Raw genomic sequence first — 16,076 nt, 5'->3', positions numbered from 1 at the left:
GGTACTTGTTAAGTGCAGCTATTCACCCATAAGGGTCTCAAGGTGCTGCTCATTTTATCAACCTTGGAAGGATGAAAGGCTGAGTGGACCTCGCCGGGGATCGAACCTGCAACCCTTGGGTTGCTACAGAGCTCAGCCACAGTGCCTTAGCATGCTGAGCTCTCTGACCAAGTAGGTCTCAAATGCACAAGATATTTGTATTAAATCCCAAGCAGCCTTCCCAGATATTATACATCTCCTATGGTGCTGCCTCAAGTTATAAAGATATTGGGGGGAAAATCTCCTATTGGCTTTCTAAGAACTTCTGAAAACAGAGTCTAGTAGCTTTATACACCTAGTAATCCTCTTAGCTAGACCACATATTTTGGTTCTGGATACACAACAGACCTCCTTATTTCCCTTCCTTGTGGATTGCTGTGTACTCCCAATTGTTGTGAGAGCAAGCTGACGTGAAGGGTGACATTGACAACAGAATTTAAAAAATTAAAAAAAATAAAAACCATACCTTCTGAGTTTGTTATAGATTTCTAGCCCTCTTTCTCAATAGCACATTCATTATGACAGAAACTTTAAAGGGACAGTCAAGTCCAAAAAAAACTTTCATGATTCATGATTTTCAATTAATTTTTATCACCAATTTTGCTTTGTTCTTTAGGTATTCTTAGTTGAAAGCTAAACCTAGGAGGTTCATAATTTCTTAGATCTTGAAGGCCATCTTTAATCTAAATGCATTTTGACAGTTTTTCACCACTAGAGGGTGATTAGTTCACATGTTTCATATAGATAACATTGAGCTCATGCACGTGAATTTACTAAGGAGTGAGCACTGATTGGCTAAAATGCAAGTCTGTCATAATAACTGAAATAAGGGGGCAGTCTGCAGAGGCTTAGATACAAGGTAATTACAGAGGTAAAATGTGTATTAATATAACTGTTTTGGTTTTATAAAACTGGGAAATGGGTAATTAAGGGATTATCTATCTTTTAAAATAACAAAAATTCTGGTGTTGACTGCCCCTTTAAAGGGAATATGGTACATGTCCCTTTTTGAAATCACATCCCTGAGGGAAAGGAGTGGCCCGCAAAGCACCGCTCTGGCTTCTCTACTTTTTTTTTTTTTTATTTATAAATTTTTATTGAATTATACAAGACACTGACAACCATAAAATAATATATATAGTTAGCAATGATGAAAACTGGTTTGCTGTAAGTAAAATATCAAAATCAGTATGGTCTTCCAGTGTCTATTAAAATCTTTTAAATCAATGCTTGAAGAACAAACGATATTTTCAAAGAGAAAGAAAAGTAGAAGGAAAGAAGAGTAAAAAGAGAGGTAGAAAGAAGGAAGAGGGGTGGAAAAGGAAGGTGGGGGGGGGATCCCTGTTCTCTTATCCTCTGGTGTTATCAGCGTTCGTAGTGATCATCTCCCAGTAAAACTTTACATTATGGATAGTGTCAGCTCTTCCCGTTTTAAGGTATGCATTTTCCTCTAATAGGATTAATTCATGGGTCCGTAGTTTCCATTATGTTATTGTAGGGATTACTACTGACTTCCAGTTCCTAGCTATAAGGGATTTCGCTCCATTAAGGCAAATTTGGAAAAGAAGTAATCTAATTTTACAGCCGTCCTTAGGCCTATCGTTAAATAATACAGAGGATGAAGTGAGTCTAAATGTAGGGTTCCACAATATTCCTAAAAGTCTTTCAATTGATGTCCAGAAGCCCCGTAATCTGGGACAAGACCACCAGATATGCAATAGTGTTCCAGCCACCCCGCATCCCCTCCAGCAAAGGCAGGACGCTGTACCATAAATCTGTTGTAATCTCACTGGTGTGAGGTACCATCTTGACAAAATTTTATAATTCATATCTAAAATTTGTGTAGAAGTGGATGATTTGTGTGAGTTCAAAAAGCCTAGTCCACTTGTCTGGGTGGATCTCATCTGCTAACTCTCTCTGCCAGCTTCTGGTGTATCCTGGTAATTCCCTATATAGTAGACCCTCAATTGTCTTCTTAGCTAAAGCTAGTGAGCCTCTCAAAGCTTTGCCCTGTTTACAAAGGCTCTCGAAACGTGTCAGCGGTCTCTGAAAGGAAGATCTGTGTGGGGAGAGTCTTAGTAGATTCTGAAGTTGTCGGTATCTGGCTTCTCTACTTTTATAATCGGTGAACGCTCTCTCATATTTTTTTTTTTGTTCAATTGTTTTGTTTAATCTTTTCTAATTGTTCAAAATTGCAAAAGGTTATGCAGAAACTATTGTATAATGCCAACTTGCAATTTCATTATATTATACCCGCATGGGTTGTGGCTCAAGTGACTTCTGTTGATTTTGTGTGCCTTTCCTGAGTGCTACTTAAATAAAGAAATAAAAAAACACAGCCCCCCATTCCCCTCTATGTAAATGCACCTCAGTGATGTTTTTTCCCCAAACACCCCACATCCCCTCACTAATTGCAACCCCTTATAACTGCTTCATGCCATTTTTAAAATAAAAAGATAAAGATGCTCATATTTTTATTTCATTTTAAATAACTGTCCTTATTTGGTGGGAAATCGGGGCAAGTCTGACCTCTGGTTAATTGCATTAAGAGCAAAGTGAAACCGCAAACTCACAGGAACATTAAACAGCCACTTGTAATGGCTGGTTAATTAAAGTACGCCTGTAAAGAGGCAAATTTGTCCCTTTATAGGCATACATTAAGATAGAGCGCAACTCGTAATCTAGCCCATTATTGTAAATATTGCTGATTCTCTTCCAAATCTACAAAAGCACGTGTAGAAATGCCAAAGTATTTGTATAAGTTAAAAAGACTTAGATTGCAAATGTGAATGATTGTCTGTCTCCTTTTATCAAGACAATTGTGATGTTACTCACAGAATATTTCCATTTTTTTACATAGTTTCTGCAAGTTTCCATAAAAAAAACAATGCTATAACAAAGCACCACAGGTTTCTCCCAATGATATAGTAAAATTGCACAAACACACTAGTGTGTGTTTAAACATCTCTGTATCTATCTATCTATCTATCTATCTATCTATCTATCTATCTATCTATCTGTCTGTCTGTCTGTCTGTCTGTCTGTCTGTCTGTCTGTCTATCTATCTATCTATCTCTATCTATCTAACTATTTATCTATTGTTATATATGCATCCATCTAGGGGACCAGATTACTAGTGGCTCAATAAGTTTGTTTTTGCTGTTTATTTTGAGCGAACTGTGCTCAAAATAAAAATCAAAAGCAGCCGGATAAGCACACATATTACACACAAGTTGAAAAAAAAATTGTCGTATTTGTTATCACTTGTGCGCTAACCCAACACAGCGCAAGATCAACTGCGCTAATTGCAAAGGTGTGTTAGGAATACTTTATATACCATACCCCAACTGTCCCAATTTTCGAGGGAAAGTCCCGATTTTAAGTGGGGTCTGTCCCCCGGTCCTGGGTTGCTAGTCATCTGTCCCGATTTGCCCCATGCATGGGCCCATACTGAGAAGCAGCTGACTTTGCTCTCACAGGGTTAGATACCTGTTAGATTCCCTGTGGAAAAGGAATGGTGTGTGGGTTAAGCAGGAGTAAGAAAGCTGTATACACTCTGACTACGGGTAATGGTGACCTCTCTATCCTACCTCTGGTAGTGATGATGTCTAACCCCTGATGATAATACTAGCATGCCCTCAGTTGTATACAATGAGCTGTGCTAATACCAGGGTAACGAACAGTGGCAGTCGCAGACTGCCACCTAATGTGCTTGCCAACCCCAGGACCCCATACAATGAATTACAGATACCCATATATGTAGTGTGTGTGTCTATCTGTATCCATAACTTTGTGTGTGTATCTGTATGTATAAGTTTATGCTATGTAGTGTGTGTGTGTCTGCATGTATAAATGTAAGCTATGTAGTGTGTGTATGTGTATCTGCATGTATGAGTCTGTATCTGCATGTATAAGTGTATGCTATGTAGTGTGTGTGTGTCTGCATGTATAAGTGTATACTATGTAGTGTCTGTGTATCTGCATGTATAAGTGTATGCTGCATTTATAAGTGTATGCTATGTAATATGTGTGTGTGTGTATCTACATGTATAAGTGTATACTATGTAGTGTCTGTGTATCTGCCTGTATAAGTGTATGCTATGTAGTGTGTGTGTATCTGCATGTGTAAGTGTATGCTATGTAGTGTGTGTATCTGCATGTGTAAGTGTATGCTATCTAGTGTGTGTGTGTCTGCATGTATAAATGTAAGCTATGTAGTGTGTGTATGTGTATGCTATGTAGTATGTGTGTGTATCTGCATGTATAAGTGTATGCTATGTAGTGTGTGTATCTGCATGTGTAAGTGTATGCTATGTAGTGTGCTACTGTGCATTTTTGCTGACTTTAAAGGACAGAATCTAGAATATTAATGGGGAATGCAGAGAGCAGTTTTAAAGAATTTATTATTAAATGTCCAATTAAGATAAAAATATTTAGCAATGTCTCTGCAAATATTAATTAAATACATAGCTTACATAGCCATACCAGTGGTTTGAGCTTATGTTTGATTTGCTGCCTAAGTGTATTAAAATATATGACTTTTAGAATTTAATTTAAATTACTTTGGTCTTATGATTTTTTTAAGCCCCGGCCACCACATTTCAAATTTTTTTGCCGCGGTGGGAGGGGTGTCCCTCTTTTGAATTTTGAAATGTTGGGAGGTATGATATTCCCATGTTCTTCTCATAGAAAAATATGTTCTCTTTATTTTTAAACATATATATATATATATATATATATATATATATATATATATATATATATATATATATAAGTTTTTTATTTATAAAATATATATCTACAAACTTATCATATGATTTATCTACAGAAATCCCCATAGACTTTAAATAGTGATTTTCTGTTCAAAAACATTAGATGCAATTTTTTAATGTGAATGTACTATTTCATAAAGATAATATAGAATACAGGTAGAAAGATATCTATATATCAGAATTAACAAACATTTAATAATTGCCCTAAATGTCCTAGTTCTCCCACCATTATAAAATAGAATAATATTATAAAAGTATAATTACTGCTAGAAAAAATTAGAAACTACATTTTCTATTGTAAAAGGCAGATTAAGAAAGTAATTATTTACTACTTTATAAGTATTCTATATCAGTAATGCAAACAAATAAATAAATAAAATCATACCTTGATGTTGCAGAAACACTGGATAAATCCTCTGTGCTTATAACAGTTAAAACATGAGAAGTGATCTGATTACTCTGTTCTCAGCACTTTTGCATCATTATTCCACCCCTCTATGCCTAAAAATTGTAGCCCTTGTTTTTGTTCATGAGTACAAAATAACGTCTATCACATGACTAAAAGTAGTTAGTAATGGTCCTCTCATTTAACTTGTGAAAGCACAATAACAGTATAAACACCAATTACAAATTTGTTAACTTTCTCAAAATAATAGCATAATGTTAAAAGCATGAGATAAAATAATAGAATTACCATTTATCTTGTACCTTTTCTCAGTGTTACTTTTTTATATATTCAACAAAAACAATCACAGAGATTGCGAGTTTTGCGGTAACAGGGGTGCGTTGCTAATGTGTATTTTTTTTTCAATGCTCCCTTAAGACAACGCTGGTATTACGGGTTTTTTTAAACCCGGCATTAGCCGCAAAAAGGTAAGCGTCGAGCAAAATTTAGCTCCACATCAATACCAGCGTTGCTTATGGTAGCGGTGAGCTGGCAAAACATGCTCGTGCACGATTTCCCCATAGGAATAAATGGGGCAGATTGGACTGAAAAAAAAAAAACCTGCAAAAAAGCAGCGTTCAGCTTCTAACGCAGCCCCATTGATTCCTATGGGGAAATACTTTTTATGACTACACCTAACACCCTAACATGAACCCCGAGTCTAAACACCCCTAATCTTACACTTATTAACCCTAATCTGCCGCCCCCGACATCGTTGCCACCTACATTATATTATTAACACCTAATCTGCCGCTTTGGACACCACCGCCACTTACATTATACTTATGAACCCCTAATCTGATGCCCACAACATCGCCGAACCCTACATTATATTTATTAACCCCTAATCTGCCCCTGCAATGTTGCTGCAACCTACCTACAATTATTAACCCCTAATCTGCCGCCCCCATCGTCGCCTCTACTACTTTAAATTTAATAACCCCTAAACCTAAGTCTAAACCTAACACCCTCTAACTTAAATATAATTTAAATAAATGTAAAGAAAATAACTACAATTAAATAAATTAATCCTATTTAAAACTAAATACTTACCGATAAAATAAACCCTAAGCTAGCTACAATATAACTAATAGTTACATTGTAGCTAGCTTAGGATTTATATTTATTTTACAGGCAAGTTTGTATTTATTTTAACTAGGTAGAATAGTAAGTAAATAGTTATTAACTATTTAATAACTTCCTAGTTAAAATAAAGACAAATATACCTCTAAAATAAACCCTAACCTAAGTTACAATTACACCTAACACTACACTATCATTAAATTAATTACCTAAACTAACTACAATTAAATACAATTAAGTTAAATAAACTAAAGTACAAAAAAACAAACACTAAATTACAGAAAATAAAAAAATAATTACAAGAATTTTAAACTAATTACACCTAATCTAATCCCTCTAATAAAATAAAAAGCCCCCCCAAAATAATAAAATTCCCTACCCTATACTAAATTACAAATAGCCCTTAAAAGGGCTTTTTGCGGGGCATTGCCCCAAAGTAATCAGCTCTTTTACCTGTAAAAAAAAAAAATACAATACCCCCCAACATTAAAACCCACCACCCATACACCCAACCCTACTCTAAAACTCACCCAATCCCCCCTTAATAAAACCTTACACTACCCGGCTGGGTGAAGACGGTTCAAGGTAGGGTGATCTTCAAGGGGGTAGTGTTAGGTTTTATTAAGGGGGATTGCGTGGGTTTTAGAGTAGGGTTGGGTGTGTGGGTGGTGGGTTTTAATGTTGGGGGGTATTGGAATTTTTTTTGTTTACAGGTAAAAGAGCTGATTTCTTTGGGGCAATTTATTATAGGGTAGGGATTTGTATTATTTTAATTAGGTGTTATTAGTTTAAAATTCTTGTAATTATTCTTTTATTTTCTGTAATTTAGTGTTAGTTTTTTTTTTACTTTAGTTTTTTTTAATTTAATTGTATTTCATTGTAATTAGTTTAGGAAATTAATTTAATGATAGTGTACTGTTAGGTGTAATTGTAATTTAGGTTAGGATTTATTTTACAGGTATTTTTGTCTTTATTTTAACTAGGAAGTTATTAATTAGTTAATAACTATTTAAATAACTATTGTACCTAGTTAAAATAAATACAAAGTTGCCTGTAAAATAAATATAAACCCTAAGATAAATACAAATGTAACTATTAGTTATATTGTAGCTATCTTATGTTTTATTTTACAGGTAAGTATTTAGTTTTAAATAGGAATAATTCATTTTATTGTAGTAATTTAATTTTGTTTTATTTTAATTATATTTAAGTTAGGGGTGTTAGACTTAGATTTAGATTTAGGTTTAAGGGTTAATAAATTTAATATAGTAGCGGCGACATTGGGGACGGCAGATTAGGGGTTAATAAATGTAGGTAGGTGTCGGCGATGCTAGGGATGGCAGATTAGGGGTTAATAAAATTTAACTAGTGTTTGCGAGGCGGGAGTGCGGCGGTTTAGGGGTTAATATATTTATTAAAGTGGCGGCGATGTCCGGTCGGCAGATTAGGGGTTAAAAACTTTATTTAAGTGTTTCCGATGTGGGGGGGGGGCTCGGTTTAGGGGTTAATAGGTAGTTTATGGGTGTTAGTGTACTTTTTAGCACTTTAGTTAAGAGTTTTATGTTACGGCGTTAGCCCATAAAACACTTAACTACTGACTTTTAAATGCGGTAGGAGTCTTAACAGGAGAGAGTCTGCCGCTCACTTCTTCCAAGACTCGTAATACCGGCGTTAGGCAAATCCCATTAAAAAGATAGTATACGCAATTTACTTAAGGGGATTTGCGGTAAGCTCGAATCATGAAAGTAAAGTGAGCGGTACACCTGTACCTACCAGACTCGTAATACCAGCGGGGCATTAAAAAGCAGCGTTGGGACCTTTCAACACTGCTTTTTCATAAGGCTAACACAAGACTCGTAATCTAGCAGAAAATATGGTTTAATCATATTTTTTAACCAAGAATAAAATACTAGAAATCTTCTTGTGTACTTAAAGGGACACTGAACCCAAATTTTTTCTTTTGTAATTCAGAAAGAGCGGGCAATTTTAAGCAACTTTCTAATTTACTCCTATTATCAATTTTTCTTCGTTCTCTTGCTATCATTATTTGAAAAAGAAGGCATCTAAGCTTTTTTTTGGTTTCAGTACTCTGGACAGCGCTTTTTTATTGGTGGATTAATTTATCCACCAATCAGCAAGAATAACCCAGGTTATTCACCAAAAATGGGCCGGCATCTAAACTTACATTCTTGCATTTCAAATAAAGATACCAAGAGAATGAAGAAAATTTGATAATAGGAGTAAATTAGAAAGTTGCTTAAAATTTCATGCTCAATCTGAATCACGAAAGAAAAAATTTGGGTACAGTGTCCCTTTAAAGGGATAGTCTAGTTAAAATAAAACTTTCATGATTCAGACAGAGCAGCAATTTTAGGCAACTTTCTAATTTACTCCTATTATCAATCTTTCTTTCTCTTGGTATATTCATTTGAATGTAAGCTTAGGAGCTGGCCCATTTTAGGTTCAGCACCTGGGTAGTGCTTGCTGATTGGTGGCTACACTTAGTGCTACCCAGGTTCTGAACCAAAAATGGTCCGGCTCCTATTATTAAATTCTTGCTTTTTCAATTAAAGATACCAAGAGAATGAAGAAAAAAGAATAGACGTAAATTAGAAAGTTGCTTAAAACTGCATACTCTATCTGAATCATTAACGTTTAATTTTGACTTTACTATTCCTTTAAAATCTATCCAGAATACTTTGGAGTCAGACAAATATGTTTTCTTTCTTTCTTTCTTTTTTTTTTGTCAGTGAAAAATGTAATATTGAATAGGTGCCCCCTTTTTTTTTTTCCCCTTCTACCCTATGTCAATTTTTATGTTATTTTTATTTTTAGGTTATTAGAAAATATCCAATTCGATATGCAAACAAGGTCTTAGTACCAATCACTGATTCTATAGATGCATGTTTAGAAATTAATTATTAAAATAATTTCTTTTTGTTTAGCTTCAAACTTTTTTGTACTTTTAATGTAATGAGGCTTATGATCATAAATGTTTGGTTTAGCTTGTAGCGCTAAAATTAATGTATACGTGGCTACAAAATATATTGTGACATTATTAACAATTGCATTGATTGTATTGCATCTATAAGGATTCCTGATGCTTTTGTTTTTCCTTATCCTTTTATTTTCTGTTAAGGAAATTGTATGCCGAATTGGTCAATAAGGATATATTTAAAAAAAAAACAAAAAAAAACTGCATACTCTATCTGAATCATGAACGTTTAATTTTGACTTGACTATTCCTTTAAAATCTATCCAGAATACTTTGGAGTCAGACAAATATGTTTTCTTTCAGTTGAAAAATGTAATATTGAAATTTATGTTGAAAGAAATCTAAACTTCAGAAACCAGAGCTAGTATTTGAGGAGCCTTGGTTCCTAAGATTTGCAATTGTTTTACTAGACATTGTACAACAAATCCACAATGCTCATCTGATACTGTATCCGGGGTGATACAACGCACACCTTCATTTTAAAGTTATGTACGGAATTCAGTATTTCTTGATGTTCTTCTTTTTTTAATTACAATGAACTAAATATACTAAATTGTTACTTCTAAAGACATAATTCAAGCACATATTGACCTTCAAAAAGGCTTACAATGAGCGTCACAATTGGAATTAAAGGGACATGGGTTAGCATGGTCCAGCAATATAGTTTATCGACACCCACAATGGGCCAGATTACAAGTGGAGCTCTAACTCTTTTCCGTGAGTGATATCAGGTTTATCGCAGCTGTTTGCAAGCGTTGGAAGGAGTCCTTGTATTACAAGTTTAAAGTACATTAACGCTTGCACGCAATCGTGATTTACGCTAAAATGATTACTGTGACCTCAAAGATCATGTGAACTGTTAAGCAAAACAAAAAAGTGTCACAAAACACATCAACAATACATTTAAAAGTACAGTTACACTCAAAATAACACATTCTGATGAAAAAATATTTAAAAAAAAATCATTGCACAAAGAAGTTATAAGTGCTCAAAGATATGAGGTGTTTAAAAAAAATAAAGAAATGCAAAGGGCTTTAACATAGAGATACTTACATATACTGTACATGTCTAAATATGTATATGAATGTATATATATATATATATATATATATATATATATATATATATATATATATAAATATATGTATATAATATATATATGTGTGTGTATGAATATGTATTTATATGTGTATATAATGTATTTACAGATATACAGTATATACACATATAAATACATAAATACTTACGTATACATACAGTATATAGACATATATACAGTAAGTGCATTGGAGCCCTTTGCAGTCAAGTAGATAAAAACATGTTCAAGCAATATGCAATATTAATTTTTAATAAAGTAATATATTGTGCATTTACTGTAAATATTTCACATTCCAATGATCTTCACATAGGGGAATATGGTTTATGTCTTTTTGAATAGATATTCCTATATATATATATATAATTATAAATGTGTGTGCGAGTAGGGTGTTACTTTTTCTTCTACTTTTCACCCTCCATATAAGTCTATGGGGGAATGTGTCAATGCAGTCACAATATTCTAACTTTGGCTATTTGTGCATGTCAGGTTAGCACACGAGTGAAAATGTTTTACTTTCAACTTGTAATACGCAAGATGCGCAGAAAGCTTACTTCTAGCATGGTTAATACACAACCAGGAGAGATAAAAAGTGCCCACTCATAATCTAGTCCAATATCTGCATCTTTTACTCTCCCACTCTCTTTCTATTACCACATACAGATATAAAGTGCTAGATAGCCATAAACCTACTATATAAATGAAAGGGTGCACTAGCAGTGATGTCACAAGTGAAAAAGCCAGTGCTGTAGAATTGTGTGGCGCTATACAAATAAATGATAATAATAATGAAAACAAATATGCAACTAGTAATGGCAAACAAAGGGTATGTATATAAGAGTGATAAAATATACAATCGATTTTAGAACGTTTAGAAAAATTTGAAAATTTTCAAGGATTTGTGCATCACCCCACATAAAAAAAAAAAATGAACCCAGAACATAACAATCTGGCTGACAATGGGTCCACCTGAAAAGCTTTTCAACATTTTTTTTGCGCAAAGTTTTGAATAATAACTATTGCAATATTAGCCAGTAGTTTTATAATAAATATTTCATTTGGAACAGAATCACAATGTAGAAAATCCCAATAGATAAAAATATTCTTATATTCATGTTAATATTCCATCTTACTTTTGGGTCGATCAAAGTCCTATAGAAAAAAAGCATTAAATGATTTATCTACAAAAATCCCCATAGACTTAAATGGTCACTTTCTTTTGAAAATATATACACTTTTTCTAAAGATTGTTATAAACATCTTTATGTTACTTTTCCTTTGATACAAAACCCCTACTGGGATTACAATACAATCCCTAGTCTGTACAGTCTCACCTGTTCATTTTTTCTTTCTGTGCAGCCAAATTACTATAGAATGGAGAGGTTAGCATGGTCTAATCATGGATAAGCTGCAGAACATAGAATGCAAATTTATCAAACTTGGGAAACTGGAGAAAGGAGTAGGAGGTTTTCAAACAAATAGGAAACCAACTATAGGGTAGCTTACAATCCCTTTGAAAAACGTATCTAATGTTTTCTACAGAAAATCCCCAATAATGTATATTGGGATTTTTTTAGCGGAAGCATTGTTTTACAGAAAGGGTGGTGGATTCATGGTATAAACTTCCCATAGAGGTGGTAGACACAAAGACTGTATAGGAATTCAATAATGCCTGGGACATGCATAAGGCTATCCTAAAATAAAGTAAAAAGTAATATGGGTAGACACGATGGGCTTTTTTTGTTCTTATCTATTGTCAAATTCTTTGTTTCTAGGAATCATTCACAATCCTTTAGAAAAAGTATCAAATTATCTATCTACAAAAATCCCTAGAGATTGGAATGGTGATTTTCTGTTGAATAACATTAGATACATTTTTCTAAAGGGTTGGGGTCAACTCCTTTATGTGAATGCTCTATTTCATATAGTTAATATAGAATACAAATATAAATATTGTATATATGTATATATGAAATAAACAATATAAAAATACAATTAGCAATTATAATTAGCAATTAATGTCTTCCTCTGCTTCAGCTAAAACAAATATTATTTTAAATTGTCATCCTGTAAACTGATAGAATGAACACAAAAAAATAAATAAAGGAAATATTAAACAATATAAGGATATTGTATAATTACATTATATTTGAAAATAATTACTTTTGTGAAAGTGTGCTTAGAAAACAGACTTTAATTACATGGTGGTAAAATCATACCTTGATGCTACAAATACTCAAAATGATGCAGAAATGAACTTGTATGTGCTATAAATAAAACAATATTTTGATGATAATTTAGTATTATTAGATTAAAAAGAAAAAAAATTATACCACGATGCTACCGAAAATTAGCACTCCTGTGTAAAATGATTAATCAATTAAAGAGATAAATTCCTATGTACTATACTTTTCTCACTGAATAAACCACAATTTCATAATTGCCCTAAATGCCATAATTCTTCCACTAAAATAAAATAAAGTAATTTTATATAAGTATAACTACTGATAGAATAAATTAGAAAAAAATTACTTTGTGAAAGGTAGATTAAGAAAGTAATTATTTACTACTTTATAAGTAATATATATCAGTATTGCAAAATAATAATAATAAATAAAATAAAAAAGTCATACCTTGCTGCTGCAGATAAACAAGAAAAACCTTTTGCTCTTATAACAAACAGTCAAGTAATCTGACTACTCGATATTCAGAACTTCTGTGTCATTTTTACTCTCCCCTCCCATATGCCTTAAAGTATGTAACATTTCTAGAAGTAGTTAATTATAGTCCTCTCATTAAGGGCTAGATTACGAGTGGAGTGCAAAATTCTGCTTTCGTAAGACCCATATTTGCGCTCCACTCGTTAATGTCTGTGGAAGTAAATGTGCGATGGTACTACAATTTGAGCACAATATGAGGTCTCGTTTGCATTGCATGGAAACTCATGAGAGAGCTCTTAAATAGGCTCCAATGGGAGCATCTTTCTGATGTCGACAGACACGGCACAGAACCTAGTGCAGCAAAGGGGGTAAGTCGCACAGCGATGGGCAGCAAAGTTTAAATGAATATATACATACATATATATTTATGCATTTATACAGTATGTGTATATATACATATCAACACATAAATATATATGTATATAAGCATATACATATATACATTTAGCGTAATACCTCAGTCATCATAGACTATTCAGTGCATTTTTTAACACCCTAAACCAACACACTTTAAACCTTTAAAACTGCTTTGTGCAATTATTATTTTAAAAAATAAAGATGCTATATTTTTTTATTTTAATAAAATAATTTACTTTATTTTGGGGCAAATTTTGAAACATTTTTATCATTAACCAGAGATCCATTGCACAAGGGTTTGTAACCCGAAACGTTGTTCTTTATATACCTGCTCCAACTTTGTGGAAAATAAAGAAATTCTGTTGAAGATAACCTGTGGTGCTGCTGCAATTTTGTGCTGTATTATTTTGTGGTATTTTTGCAGTAATTCCTTGACAGTGCGCACACCTTTATGGGTTTAGAGTGCTGGATATTAAACTGTTTGTGTCAGATTTCAAGATGGCTGCAGGGAGGGGCAGCAGTCTTTTGCGCACGTCGGCAGCAAGGGGTGGTGATGTCACAGCATTGTGTTGGCACAGTGTCTACGTGGTTAACGAGCAGGGGGCACAGCATGAGTGGAGCATTAGAGAGCGATCAATAGGCTAGGGCAGGCAGCGGGTCCCAGAGGAAAGTTACGGTAGGGGCCCATTGGGTGACAATGGATGGGAGGGAGACAAGTTTTTTCAGGGCAGGGGACCATACGGAAGCAGGTGGAGGCGGGAATATGGGGATAGATGGCACTGTGGTCCCAGTAGGCTGAGTACTTGTTATGAGAGCGGATGGGAGGGCAGGAGGCCCAGGGACATGAGGGGAAGCGGTAAATATGGAAGGTAGAGAAAGGGAGGTGATGGGTAAAAGGAACCAGGATTTTTCGGCATTTTTGAAGGGGGAGTGGAGGTATTAGGTAGTCACCAGAAGTGAGCAAGACAAGTGGAGGAGGGCAGGTCTAGGATAACCAGGGACATGGAGGGAAACACGTACCTGATGATTGACCCAGGAGAGTTAGCTAGGGAGCCAGCAGAGGGTATTGGCAAAGGGAGTACGAGGGGCGAGGAGAAGGGGAAGGATGGGGGGGGACAGCAGCGACCTATGAAAGAGCAGAGTTCATTGTGTAAGGAAAAGGTCATTAATAAAAATGGGAATATTTTACAAAGTTCATTTGGCCGGTAACACACAGCAGGACAAGCAGTACCGGTTGCAAAAGGCATGGAATCTTTGGGAGCTGTGACAGTGGCAACACAGCAGAAGGAAGGAAACAGCGGGACAAATGATGTAGGAGCAGCTGCGGGGAGTAACGGCACGCAGAAGCCTAAACAGGGTAAGCGTATGTTACTTAGGATTATTAGCATGTCTGACAGATCATCTGATTGTGATTCTAATTATGATAAGTTTAAGGGAAAGGGTTGTAATAGAATACTAAAGATTGTACGAAAGATTTAAGTGAAGCAGGGTAAAGGGGAGTAAAAGGAGATAGTGAGGGAGGTGGCTGCTGGCGAATTCAAGGATTTTAACACAGATGATGAGGTAACAGGGAATTTGCTGCAACCTGAATACCGCTGATTATGCATTTGAAGGCTAAACTAATAGCCAGGGCGCAAAAAGGTAAATTCGTAGAAATATTTAAAATGACTAGGGAAGCAGTGGCTTTTAAATCTAGAGGGGAGGAGGGAAAAGGTATAAAAATCAAACAGACATTTACGGAATGGGTGAAAGGAATCTTGATATACACGGAATGTTTCATTACACCTAATGATGAGAAGGTGAAGGGTATGTTAAGATACATTCATTTGATTGCGGAATGCTATAAAACATATGGGGAATTTGCGTGGAAAGATTGCAGAATTAAGAAGCAGTAATTTACAACTTGGGGATAGAGGGCAGAAGGATTTTGGGGTTAAGATCCTGGATATGTACACAAGTTTAATGAAAGTTGCAGATAATCAAGGGGGGGCAAACCACAAGTATGGAAAATATAAATAAAAGCAAGAATAGGGAGTGCTGGGCTTTCAATGAGAAAATATGTGATAGGGGTAACGCCTGTAAGTATTAACATGTGTGTAGATATTGTAGCGGAGGTCATGCAGGTGCAGATTGCAGGAATAATAATAATAATAATGGTGCGGGGAGGCATTCCTTTCGTAACCAAGTAAATATGGGAGGAGGCCAACCAGTGGGGCCTGACCACAACTCCGCTGAAAGCAGATAAACTGATGCGGGAATTGAGAAACTACTCCATACAAGAGGATAGACATATATTTATTGAGGGCTTTAACAGGGGTTTCATAGTACCAGTAAAAAAGAAAGTTAAGGGGGCTGCCAAAGCTAGGAACCTAAAATCAGCAACTGAATTTCCTGAAATTGTGAAAGAGAAAATAGGAATAGAAAAGGAGGTATTGTTGGGTAGGATGGCAGGACCTTTTCTGGAAAAATGATTTGTAGACATGGTTGTCTCGCCATTGGGGGTGGTGCCCAAGAAAGAGAAAGGTAAATTCAGAATGATACATCATTTATCTTACCCCAAGGGTTAATC

General features: G+C 34.8%; 1 protein-coding gene across 4 annotated transcripts in view; it reads right to left on the bottom strand.

The window, feature by feature from the left end:
- Positions 1–16,076, bottom strand: part of LOC128656084 (alpha-1,4-N-acetylglucosaminyltransferase-like) — a 179,920-nt gene that overhangs the window by 105,575 nt on the left and 58,269 nt on the right. The window contains exon 1 of one of the 4 annotated variants that reach the window (XM_053709770.1): positions 13,064–13,367. The exons of 1 other annotated variant lie outside the window; for it this stretch is intronic. The gene's annotated coding sequence lies outside the window, so the exon portion shown is untranslated. Of the gene's footprint in view, positions 1–11,764; positions 11,839–13,063; positions 13,368–16,076 lie in introns of those variants that run through there. 2 more of the 4 variants (XM_053709764.1, XM_053709767.1) reach the window with 2 other exon arrangements.

This window comes from Bombina bombina, chromosome 4, assembly GCF_027579735.1.
Source record: "Bombina bombina isolate aBomBom1 chromosome 4, aBomBom1.pri, whole genome shotgun sequence".
Lineage (NCBI taxonomy): Eukaryota > Metazoa > Chordata > Amphibia > Anura > Bombinatoridae > Bombina > Bombina bombina.
The sequence above is the reverse complement of the archived record's forward strand: the minus strand, read 5'-3'. Positions and strand labels throughout refer to the sequence as shown.